Source organism: Suncus etruscus, chromosome 3, assembly GCF_024139225.1.
Source record: "Suncus etruscus isolate mSunEtr1 chromosome 3, mSunEtr1.pri.cur, whole genome shotgun sequence".
NCBI classification, from domain to species: Eukaryota; Metazoa; Chordata; class Mammalia; order Eulipotyphla; family Soricidae; genus Suncus; species Suncus etruscus.
The window spans coordinates 107,703,009-107,716,283 of record NC_064850.1 but is presented as its reverse complement, the minus strand read 5'-3'; the positions used below and the strand labels follow the sequence as shown (position 1 = coordinate 107,716,283).

The 13,275-nt window shown below is 40.1% G+C and overlaps 1 protein-coding gene across 1 annotated transcript in view; it reads left to right on the top strand.

The window, feature by feature from the left end:
- Positions 1 to 3,175: 3,175 nt before the first annotated feature.
- The window catches only part of GUCY1A1 (guanylate cyclase 1 soluble subunit alpha 1), an 825,102-nt gene continuing 815,002 nt past the window's right edge, over positions 3,176 to 13,275 (top strand). The window contains exon 1 of the mRNA XM_049769613.1: positions 3,176 to 3,186. The gene's annotated coding sequence lies outside the window, so the exon portion shown is untranslated. The remainder of the gene's footprint in view (positions 3,187 to 13,275) is intronic.

Here is a 13,275-nt window from a genome sequence, read left to right as displayed (position 1 = left end):
GTCCTCAGAACACTTTTCATCCTTGAAGGAATGTGTTGTTGATGGTTTTAACAACCACCCACCTCCTCCCCAGAGCCCTGGATTTGAAAGCACAATAAAATAATTCCTATGAGAGCTAGTAGCGAACATGGAAAGAATGGATTAGAGAGAGGGAGAAGTGAGAATTAGAGAATTAGAGCAAGAATGAGAGCCAAGATTAGCTTTCTCATGCTTTGGAATTGAAGAGAGGACTTTGCAGTACTGGAAGCCAACTGATCTTTCAGATAAGAGGTTCCACAGCTCATCATTACCCAAGGAAGTCTATTCCAAAATGAAGCAGGACAGAAAAGTTTTCATTACCAATTAAAGACTTAAAATTTTAATCTGTTATAAAATTACACTTTCATAGTGTTTGTTCACTGATGCTGAGTTAAAAGTATCTTTCAAAGAGAAAACTCCCATTCATGCTACGTAACACTTTCTAATATTATAGCTAATATTTTAGAAATGGAATAACTGAACCTAGATGTTAACTAGCACCTATGACCATTTAGCAAAGGTCTGATTTGATGACAACTACATTTGACTAACTCCTTGATAGATCGAGGGCTTGATTACTTTTCTGAAAACAACATCATGTTCTGCAGAAAGATCTCCAGTTACTTTGGAATGCTCTCTTGGGAAGATAAATGCTCAAGCATGACAGTTACATATACTGGAGGTGAGACTGGCTCCATGTAAAACACTACCAACAACTGGGGAAACAGCTGTCCTAGTTCCAGTACTCATGTTCCAGAATCACGAAGAACTCAAATTCATCTGTCAAGTGCAGACACTCTTCCCAAAAAAGAATCGATAAATAACCTAAGTATATATATATAATATATATAATATACATATATATATTATATATATAATATACATACATATATATATATATATATATTATATATATAATAAAGCCTTGGAAATTCTGAAAAGATTTTCAGAATCACCAGTGGGGGAAAATGTCCTTAACTTCTTAACAGTTATTTTCTAGGTCATTAATTAGCTCAAGTAATGGGTTTTGCCATTACTGTCAGAGGTGTGAAAAGCTAAGTGCAGAAAACAAAATGGACCTTTGCACGATGCTCTGTTATATAAGCTATTCACCTTTTATTTGTTCAAATAGGATTCAGTTGCAATTTAAACATTCGTAAGCGGTTCTTTTTTGTTGTTGCTGTTGTTGTGTGTTTTTTTGGGCCACACCCTGTAATGCCCAGGGGTTACTCCTGCTCAGAAAGTGCTCCTGGCTTGGGGGATCATATGGGATGTGGGGGGATCGAACTGCAGTCGGTCCTAGTTAGACACATGCAAGGCAAACACCTTACTACTGCCCCACCACTCAGACCACTTGTAAATGATTCCCTTTGGGAATTTGCTGTGCAGAAGGTATTTATATATCTAACTTTATAAATTTAAACTAAAAGTACTATATTTCACTGAGAAAAAATAAGTCATTTCTATGGTATCTGGATGACTTTATGATATCTATCTTTGCATATTTCTTCCAACTTTCATTAACTATTTTATTTTCTATGATAATATTATTTTCCTGAGAATTCCTTTTTCTTTCTCCGATGAATAAACATTGGTCAGCATTCAGGATCTTCACAAATGATTTTCCTCTAATTAATTCACTGAGGTCACTTTCCCTCATAAACAAACTTGTAATAATTTCATAATAATCTCATAATTAGGATTATTGAAAAGGAATTTTAGTTTCCTAGCAACCTCAAGTGGGTATTAAAAGACAATTTATTTAAACTTGCATGCACATTATATAATTTTTATTGAATTTGAAAAATGCAACTTTTAATACGGAGCATAATAAAAGATTTAAAAGTAATCTGACCTCATGGACATGCAGCGTAAGTTGTGTGTGTGTGTGTGGGAGGGTATAAAGGAGTTTTGGTCAATACCCAGCCATGCCCAGGGGCTATACTTGGCTCTGTGCTTAGGAGTTACCCCAGGGTTATTTGGGGTTGGCCCAAGCAAGTCAAGAGCTTTGCCTCTTCTTTTTGTATCTCATTAGCCCTAAAAAGGTTTTCACAAGGTGACCTTATATAACACATTATATTTTGTTAATATAATACATGTTGACAAGGCTTGATTTATATTGTTTTCTTTATATTGGGGGTACGGTAGGAAAAATAATTAGGAAGCTTTCCTCCCATGAGGTTAATCCGAATACAACCCTCAGCATCCCATATGCCCCCCCTCACCCCCCCCCCCCCCCCCGTTTTCCAGAGTACTTTCTGAGCCCTGAGCATCAATCACTAAGTTTGGCTGGCTGGCTGCTGGCAAGCAAGCAAGCAAGCAAGCAAAACAAACAGAACCCCCACTCCAAACTGTAAATTTAGCAAAGCAACTCCAAGAGGCTGGTTCCAGGACCGATATTTTGCGCTCCATAAAGCAACATCTCCCCCTTGTGACCATTAAAGGTTCCTACAGCAGCCTTTCCTCTAAGTTGTTTTATTTTATTTTATTTTAAAATTTAATTGCTTTATTTAAGCACCGTCGTTACAAATTTGTCCATCTTTAGGTATCAGTCACACAGTGCACAGCATCCTTCACCAAGTGCACCCTTCACCATCACCGATGTCTCCCGTTTCTCTCCCATCCCCTATCCTTCACCCATGTCTTGCTCTAGGGCAGGCAAATCGCTTCTCTCTCACTCTCTCCCCCTTCCTTTTTGACACTGTGGTTTGCACTATTGTTAATGGCGGAGGGGGGGGGGGTCTTGGCCTTGCCTATTATTTTCTTCCCTTTCAGTGCCGAGTTCTTATCTAGAGTGACCAATTCTATCTATCATTTTCCTACTAGACCCTTCTCTACTCTAGCTATACTCACCACTCTGTGGTAAGCTTTCTTTCTTGGTCTGGATCTCCCGACCTATGTCTCTGTTGTCTCTGGGTAATATTACCATACTATTTCTTGTTTTTCTTGTATCCCACAAATGAGTAAGATTATTCTATTTCTATTCCTCTTCCTCTGACTCATTTGATAAATGTGAAACAAATACAGAGTGGAGCAAGGAAAGCCTCTTCAACAAATGGTGTTGGGAAAATTTGTCAACTACATGAAAAAAAATGAACTCAGACCTCTCCTTAAAACCATGCATAATGGTTATTAAGTCAAAATGGATTAAAGACCTTGATATCTGACCTGAAACTATAAGGTACATAGAAAGAAACATAGGCAGAACACTCCATGACATGGAAGTCATCTTGAAAGATATTAAAGGAGAAAACTTCATTGGGCAAGCAAAGGGAAGCAAAGGTGAACAGCTGGGGCTGCATCAAACTCAGAAGCTTTCCTGAAAGTTGTTTTAAACTTTTTTTTTACATGTGTCTAATATAGATTCAATTTTAAATATGTATACTCTATGCATTTATTTTGGTTTTTGGTTTGACACTCAGGGGTTACTCCTGTCTATGTGCTCAGAAATCGCTCCTGGCTTGGGGGACCTTTTGGGACACAGGGGGATCGAACTGTAATGCGTCCTAGGCTAGCACACGCAAGGCTACCTTACCGCTTGTGTCACCATTCTGGCCCCTAAATATGTATACTTTTTATTCAAATTTAAATATGTATACTTAAATATGTTTAACTTTAAATATGTATACTTAGAATTAATTACTGGGGACTGAGAAGGTACTAATTACTAACATAAGAAATGTATGTATAAATATATATGACAGAAATGATCAATTTTGTTTTTTTGATTGCGGAGTGGTGGGTATAATTCCCAAGCAATGTTCAAGAGGGTCAGTGAGCAGTGATAAAAGGAGACAGACAGTTCAATGCTTGGCTGGCAATAGAGGGCCATCCCGATCACCCCTCTGGCATCAGGAGCGTGAGTATGCACAGAAGGAAAAGGAAGGAAGGAAGGAAGGAAGGAAGGAAGGAAGGAAGGAAGGAAGGAAGGAAGGAAGGAAGGAAGGAAGGAAGGAGGGAGGGAGGGAGGGAGGGAGGAAGGATGGGAGGAAGGAAGGAAGGAGGGAGGGAGGGAGGGAGGAAGGAAGGAAGGAAAAAAGGAAGGAAGGAAGGAAGGAAGGAAGAAAAAAAGGAAGGAAGGAAGGAAGGAAAAAAGGAAGGAAGGAAGGAAGGAAGGAAGGAAGGAAGGAACTGGACTGTTCAGACTCAAATCGGAGTATTAGAATTGGGATCTTGATGTCCTAAAGAGAGAATCCAACCATTTCACCTTTATCTTCCAGTCTGGTTTGCAAATCAGTTTGATTCCTCTGACAGATCTGCTTAGCATCTGGCGTGGGATTTGTCATTTAAACCTGCAAACTCGGTAAAACCAGAAAGACACTTTAAGCCTTATCCCTAAGCACCCTCGAAAAGAACATGACTTCAACTCCTAGCCGGGGTATTTTTTATTTTGGAGTGATGGAGGTCCGGGTGACATTCAATACCGTTCAGGAGGAGGATCTGATTTTCTCCAGCACGTGGAGTCCAGCCTAGCCTCGTCTTGGTTTCCCCGACGTCGACTCTCCTTGGCTCGGGCCGGCCAGGTCCCGCCCCAAACGGCCTGTCGTCGTCCGGATTGGCCAAAGAGCTGCCACTCGAGGGCCTAGTCCCGCCTTCTCGGGCCGGGCGGGGCCTCCGGGTGTGCAATTAGGAGCTGAGCCCGCCTTTCCGCGCCGGGCCGGGCCGCCGATTGGCCGAGGCTCCGTTCCCTCGTGGGTGGGCCGGGCGGCTTAGAGGGTCCGGACGCGCGGCGCCTACTGGGATCCGGGCCGGGGCGCGAGGACGGCGCGTGCTTGCTCCGGGTGGGCGTCCCTCCTCCCCTCCTCCCCTCCGCCCCTCCTTCCCCGCGGCGTCCCCGCTGCGTCCGACCGACCGTCCCCGACCCGACACGGTGGCGGCCGTTTGTGGTCGTTGGCTGGTGGCTGGGCTTGGGGATTCGCCGCCGCCGGACGCGCCCGAGGGGTGAGGAGGGGAGGGCTGGCTGGCGGGGAGGGGCGCCGCCAAACCGCCCTGCTAACGGCTGCCCGGGGAGGCCTCGCCCCGTCGAGCGAATCGAGCGGAGCCGCGCGGGCCGCGGGGAGGGAGGAAGGAAGGCGGCCGGGGGTCCGTCGGGGCCCGTCGCGGCTCCTTCCTTCCTGGTTTCCTTTTTCCGTTCGCCCGCGTCTCCGCCGTATTTCCGCCCCCGCCGCCCTCCGGCCGCCGCTGCCGCCGCCGCGTCCGCCCCGCCCCGCCCCGCCTCCTGCCGTCGAGCCGCAGGTCCGGCCCGGCCTCGCTGTGCGTCCGCGCTCCCGGCTCAAGGCGCCGCGCCTTCGAGGTGGTTCCTGGGCTTGCTGGCTGGCTTCCTCGCGGGGCGGGGGAGGAGGACGGGCCCCCCACTCGCCTTTCCTTTCCGGGCGTGGGCCGGGCTCCGAGGGTTTGGGGAAGGGGCGGCAGGGCGACGGGGCCCGGGGATGCTCGCTGCTCGGCCGTCGTCGTCGTGGCCGGGGTCGTGTCAGCGCTCCGTTTTCCAAAGAGGTTTTTCTCCGGGCTTTAGGGAGAGGAAAGGAGCGTCGCGCTTGCCAAGGCTTGACGGGCTTCCGTCGGAAACTCGGAAGCGGTCCCGGTCCCGGTCCGGGCGTCTTGAGTCTTAAGTCTTCGCCGCCCGCCCGCCCGGGAGCTCCCGTGTGGGCATGGCGTGCAGCGCTTGTTGCTGCGGAGCCTTGAGGGAGCCTCCGCCGCGCGTGGCCCGATGAAGCCTCGGTGGCCCTTACGCCGCGTTACGTGGCGCTCAGGCAGGTCCCAAGACACACAGACGTCAGAGCTGAGAGGCTTCATCAGTTTTTCTTTTTTCTTTCTTTCTTTCTTTCTTTCTTTCTTTCTTTCTTTCTTTCTTTCTTTCTTTCTTTCTTTCTTTCTTTCTTTCTTTCTTTCTTTCTTTCTTTTTTCTTTCTTTCCCTCTTTCCCTCTTTCTTTCCCTCTTTCTTTCGTTCTTTCCCTCTTTCTTCTGTTCTTTCTTTCGTTCTTTCCCTCTTTTTCTTTTCTTTCTTTCTTTCTTTCTTTCTTTCTTTCTTTCTTTCTTTCTTTCTTTCTTTCTTTCTTTCTTTCTTTCTTTCTTTCTTCCTTCCTTCCTTTCTTTCTCTCTCTTTCTTTCTTTCTTTCTTTCTTTCTTTCTTTCTTTCTTTCTTTCTTTCTTTCTTTCTTTCTTTCTTTCTTACTTTCTTTCTTTCTTTCTTCTTTCTCTTTCTTCCTTCCTTCCTTTTCTTTCTCTTTCTTATTTATTTCTTTATTTCTTTCTTTCTTTCTTTCTTTCTTTCTTTCTTTCTTTCTTTCTTTCTTTCTTTCTTTCTTTCTTTCTTTCTCTCTTTCTTCTTTCCCTCTTTCGTTCTTTCCCTCTCTTTCTTCTTTCCCTCTTTCGTTCTTTCCCTCTTTCTTCTTTCCCTCTTTCGTTCTTTCCCTTTCTTTCTTTCTTTCTTTCTTTCTTTCTTTCTTTCTTTCTTTCTTTCTTTCTTTCTTTCTTTCTTTCTTTCTTTCTTTCTTTCTCTTTCTTTCTTTCTTTCTTTCTTTCTTTCTTTCTTTCTTTCTTTCTTTCTTTCTTTCTTTCTCTCTTTCTTCTTTCCTTTTCTTTCTCTCTTTCTTCTTTCTTTCTTTTCTTTCTTTCTTTCTAACTTTCTTCTTTCTTTCTTTCTTTCTTTCTTATCTTTTCTTTCTTTCTTCTTTCTTTCTTTCTTTCTTTCTTTCTTTCTTTCTTTCTTTTCTTCCTTTCTCTCTCCTTCCTTCTTTCCTTCCTTCCTTCTTCCTTCCTTCCTTCCTTCCTTCCTTCCTTCCTTCCTTCCTTCCTTCCTTCCGTCCTTCCTTCCTTCCTTCCTTCCTTCCTTCCTTCCTTCCTTCCTTCCTTCCTTCCTTCCTTCCTTCCTTCTTCCTTCCTTCCTTCCTTCCTTCCTTTTCTTTCTTCCTCTTTTGCTCTCCCTTTGGGTTGGAGAACTAGGAAGCAGTAGATGCTTGTCTGCATGAAGGGTCAAAGGCGCATTCATAAGATTTTTGTCTGTTTGGGTAAGGGTTTGGTTTCAAAAATCACGACATGTATTTGTATTCGATGGACATCTATTGGGGAGCTTTTTAAAATTAAAGCTCCGCATGAACTTGAGTGATGGACAAGCTTCTAAGGTGCTGTTAAACTTTTTTTTTTTTTTGGATCATACTTGGCAGCGCTCAGGGGTCACTCTTGGCTCTAGGCTCAGAAATCGCTTCTGGCAGGTTCGGGGGACCACATGGGATGCTGGGATTTGAACCACCCTCTTTCTGCATGCAAGGCAAATGCCCCACCTCCATGCTGTCTCTCCAGACCCAGTGCCTTCTTTTCTTTTCTTTTTTAGTGCCTTCTTTTTTAATCTAAGATACTTTCTTTCATTTCTACTTATAGTGTTAGTCTTGAGCATTATTGATCATTATCAGTTATCGACATTAGAAATACGAATGTTTAAAAATAAAGAAATATGAATTTTTATATGATTCTGAACATATTATTGAGGTAAGACTTCGAAGTAACAAAATATACCTGATTTTATAGGCTGAAATTAAGCTTCACATTAATAGGGATGGTATTTTGGTTAAGAAACTTAAGTGCTTGCTTAAAGAGGTTAAGTGAATATAATTGGAATAATTGCAAAATCTTTCCAGGTTTGCATATTATTGTTGGATATTTTTCTGTTTCCCATTTTATTTTTTAACCTGATGGTCAGTGAAGCAAGAAAAATGAGTGAAGACATCTTAAAAATTGCAACAGATTTGAAGTCAGATTATTGAATACTTTATGTAAGATATAGCTGTATACTATATTGAGATAACAGGAGTTTTGGTTCTTTTGGTGGTTCTTATTATTCTGAGTCAAATAATATACTATACTTTTGTGTTAAATATTTTGTAAGCAAAATAGTTTAAATGTTAAATTCTTTTAAAAATTTAAATCTGCTAATATATGCATTTTTGGTTTGTTTTTGAGTCAACACCTAGCAGTGCTCTAAGGTTACTCCTGGCTCTGAGCTTGGATCAGTCCTAGTATGGGGTTCAGGTGACTGTCTGGGGTCACAGGGATCAAGTCAGATTAGCGTTGGCAAGGCAAGAGCCTACCTGATGCACACACCCTTCATTTGTAAATCTGTCATTATCTTTAGTTTACTAGTTACTGTTTTAAAAAAATCACTCAATTTTTACTGTCTTAGGGTAAACATGTTCTCTACATTATTATAAGAATCTCTAAAACAATCAATAATAACTATTAAAAATGATTTTACTCCTTATTCAGGAGTGGCATCCACAAAAATAAAGAAATGAAGGAAAGCAACAGATAAATGTACATATGCTTCCATCTTATCTGTAGAATGTCCCTTATAAACAGATCTTTCAACTCACTATATTAAATAGCTGGCTCTAAATAAATTTCTGTAACCTATATCATAAATCTATGCTTCTACAGTTTTATTTTCAGTCATTATAGGATCTTATTATGAAATAACAAGTCACATTAGGGACTGTTAACTGCACATCCTCCACATGCATAAGGCCCTGAGTTCCATCCCTGACATCATTAAAAAAAAACCAAAAAACAAGGGCCAGAGCTTTGGTACAGCAGATAGAGCATTTGCCTTGCACACAGCTGACCGAGGTTCAATCCCAGGAACACCTAGGCCCCCCTAAGCACTGCCAGGAGTATTTTTATAGATTTATTGAATTTTATCATCATACATAAATCTGTGATATTCTTTTTTTAAAGACATAATTCCAATATGTAGTCACACCATAACTTCTGAGCTAGTTCCTCTGTTTTAGAGATTATCTTTAGATAATTTCTAGATTTTTAAAATGTATATTTTAATGAACATGCGTAGGCATGGTTTTATTTTTGCTACCAACCCTTACATATGGTTTTCTATACTTTTATAACTGTATGAACAGATTCCTTAGTAATTGAATTACTAAATAGATGTGTATTTCAGATTTTTGATGGTGATGCATTTCTTTGTAAAGATATAATTACAATTTATGGCATACCTACCAGCAAAGTATAAGTTCTGTTAAGGATTTTAGAATTTTACAGTGGGCTGTATATCCAGAAAATAATATCTGAATAATAGCTTGCACCAAGCACTATGGTGAATAATAAAGAAAGTGTTCCAGTCAAATGGGATCCCTGCTCTTGAGCAGCCCTGAGGTTAAAACATAGGCAACCTAAAGGTGTGCCTGGTCTCTATATTTACTATTTATTAAATCTGTCTTGGTTGTTGGGCTATACTTGGCATGCTCAGAGAGTACTTCTGACTCTGTGCTCAGGGATTACTCCTGGAAGGGCTGGGGGATGATCTGGGGTTCTGGGGATTGAACCCATGTTAGCCACGTGCAAGGCAAGTGCCCTACCCACTGTAGTAGTGCTCTGACTATATGTTTGTTATTTTAATAATTTTAAAAGATTATTATCATATTCTGGTGTTAGCCTAGGACAGACCACGGTTCAATCCCCTGGTGTCCCATATGATCCCCCAAGCCAGGAGCAATTTCTGAGAACATAGCCAGGAGTAACTCCTGAGCATCACCAAGAGTGGCCAAAAAGAAGATTATTATCATAAAAGACCATAGATACATGAATTCTTTTGAAAAATTAGGCATACTGAATTTATAACACTTGTTTATAATTGAATAGACACCTTTCAGATGATGCAAAGGCATGGACTATTATACTTAGACTCTTAATGGTTATTTTTTTCACTCTTGTAACTTGTTTGACTATAGTTTTATAAATATTTGTGTAGATTATTTACTGGATCCCCAAGCTTGACGTGTCCAACTTGATTTATAACTGTATTTTGAAATCTGTTATCCCGCAACCTGCCTTGTCTCTCTTTTCATCTCATCACTCAGACTAAAATTCTCTCCTTGACTTCTGTTTCTCCCCACTCTATGTTAGTCTGTGAGAAAATTCTATTGCTTATCCTTTTTGTTCATATTTAAGAGACTACTCCCTTCACCTTTCACTGCCACCTCTGGTGCATGCTGTCCTCATCTCTTTCCTAAATGAGTCTTTTAGGAGACCTTCCAGCTTCTACCTTTGCTCATCTGTGGACTTGTTCACGTGATATCCAGATGAACCTTTTCAAAACTATGCTAAAAACTTGGAATAGTGGATCATGAGACTAAAACGTAAAAAATAAAAGCTGAAATCCTTCCTTGCCTTAATCACAGTCATAATATAGCTTCTTGCATCTTGTTGGCCCTAGCTCCCCTTTTCTGATGTCACTATACTTGGTCTTCTTATTGTGCAATGTTCATTGCTCCATTAGGCCTTTGCCTTCGGGCACATTTGTCTCAACTGACTTTCTCAGGAGACTGCATAGCAAGGTTTCTCAGGTCGTCTGAATGCGCCATTTGTTGTGATCTTTCTGGCAAGCCCCATAAAAAAATGTGTCCTGACTTCTGCCATCAGCTACCACTAATGTGCCCTATCACCCTATTCCATTCCCGAATTCTTCTATTCTAGTACCTATTATTTTATTACTATTATTATTTCATGTTTTTCTTCAGAGTATAAGAATGCTAATAAAGGTTTTTCTTCTTTTTTTTTTTGCTAATAAAGATTTTTGGTATTTTATTTATGGATGTACCTCAGATATAAGGAATAGTTCCAGCATACAAATTGTGATTCCACAAACATTTGTTGAACAAATGGGTGAACTATATTTTGAAGTCTCTAGTCTTCAGTTTTTCTTATAGCCTTATTAAACATTTTACTAATTGATTTATTATATCTTCGTAGAAATGTTAGAATGGAATATTTGTTGTATTAATTAGATAAATCCATTTTAGTATTTTGCTGCAAAATAATATTTAATTTATAAAGGTCAAAAGATTTTTTTGTGAAGCAAAATCGTTTTTATTAAAAATTCTCTTAAAAAGATGTCAGTAGGGGCCCGGAGAGATAGCACAGCGGCGTTTGCCTTGCAAGCAGCCAATCCAGAACCAAAGGTGGTTCGTTTGAATCCCGGTGACCCATATGGTCCCCCGTGCCTGCCAGGAGCTATTTCTGAGCAGACAGCCAGGAGTAACTCCTGAGAACCACCGGGTGTGGCCCAAACCCCCCCCCCCCAAAAAAAAGATGTCAGTAAAGAGAAGGTTCAAGAGGAAAGACAGACTTTTTCAAAGTAGAAATAAGCAGAGTAATATAGAAACAAGTGAGAACAGGGTTCAAAGAGTAAGCCTTAAAATCCTTCTTACTCACCTTTTAGGGTAAGTTAATAAGCCTCAGAGAGATTAAACAATGTGCCTCAAAGTCACAGTAAGAGAGCAATTGTCACTTGAGCAATCTTTGAAGTACCTGGGTTTGTGCATTATTATGATTCCATGTTGTTCTTTTATTTTAGGGAATTAACCTTTTATTTGGTGTGATGCAGATAATTTTTCCTGTTCATAATTTTCTTAGTTTTATAGTATTAGATAGGAGTTTTAAAAATATTTAATAATTATGCAGTAAGTATAATCTAGTAATACATTCTGTGAGGCCTTTATATTTTCCTAAATGGATTTCTTGATGATAAGATTAAAAGATACTCATTTCCCATCTATTTCAGATTTTTAGTAGATGCTTACGATAGCTAGTGTATATTTTATAACACCATGAGTGCATCATTGAGCATTTGAAGGTGACAGCAGGACAGGAGCCAGGAACAATAATGAGGAATCTAGCACTAATGCAAATAATAGTTGACAGCTGGCTTTGGGAATGGACAGGAAAGACTGATCTCAAGAGACTGCTGGAGTTCTGATATCTGTGAATCTAAGTTAAGTTCCATTTCTGAGTATGACACTTGGGAGAAGGGTGTGTTTATTGTAGCTTTTGTTGGTTGAATGGGTGACAAGTGGGAAGAAGTACAGTAATCTAGGAAGAATGTCATTCAAATTTTTATATGTGGCATTGGAAAGCTTAAGACCATCTTCTCAATACATGCGAATTAGGAAGTTTGATTAATGATTTGATTCACTTAGGAACGGGCTGATAAACTTGGGTAAATAAAGAGGATGGCAGGTGGAAACTATAAATGAGTGGAATATTTTACTGCCTGGCTTCTTCTGAATTATGTCTCAGATGAATGCTTTTGACCAGATCTACAGATGGAAAATATTTTGTATGTTGTGTATATGAAATGGATATGTTTGTGGCACTGTTTTTGTTTATCATTGAGAGAAACTCAGGTATTCTAAAACTAAGAAGCACTTTATAGTCATTTACATTTAAGTCCCATCAGTTTATAACTTCTAATTGTCCATTTGTGTAAAAGCTTCTTTGTTCCTTGAGGGTTTTTTAAGATAAAGTTCCAAAAATGATTTTCTTGTTAGGAGGGGCTATTTGAGATCAAGCTGACTGGGCAGCATTTCTCTCTGTCATTTTTTGGCTCTGAGATTTTTGGTAATACCATTTCTCTTTGTTAGTTTTATTATTTCATCTGTGGAAATAATTTTCTTTTAATAAGTTTGAGACACCCTTCCAGTAGTTGCAGAGACCAGAGGTACCGTTGAAAAATTTACTTCCTTTCATAATGGGAACTTTAGGATCAGTATTCGCAGCTTATATCTTCTTAGTGTCACAGTTCTGTTCTAAAACCAGGTACTATAAAGACACATTGGGTATCTGAATTTTAAACTATAGTTCTTTGAGGATGTCAGAACATCTGAAGACTTCCACGATAGTAATAAAATTAATGTTTGTGAATATTTTTAACCTAAAAAGTGAAAAGAATCCTAGAAGTTCTATTGTATTTTTTATACAAGTTAACCAAACAGTCATAAAAACTGAGATAGGTAAAGCTTTTGCTTTTTTGTTTTATAGATGAGGAAGTTGAGGCTCTTAAGGCTAAGAACTTACTCCAGATATTTAATTAGTAAATGAAAAAAGTTGAAGTAGGTACCCTGGCTCTGGGGCCATTGGCTGACCTGAGAACAAGAGGGCATCCCTGGAGTGACAATTTACTTACTTTGAGATTTTCATTCTCACCCTCTATCTATTGTAAAGATGTTTATTCTCCTCCCTCTGTATCTGTCTGCCACATAATCTAGCCAAATAACTCTAAGAAGACAAAAGATACTTGGAAAAAAAATTGCTTGTGTTAGCAGTTGCAGGTGCATGCAAAATTAAGATGCCTTTTAATTTTTATCAAAATTCTTACATATTTGGTTTATTGTAACTCAGACAAAGATTTTACATATACTTTTTGCAAACTTGTATGCTATTGTATGATATTGGTACTCACATTTTAA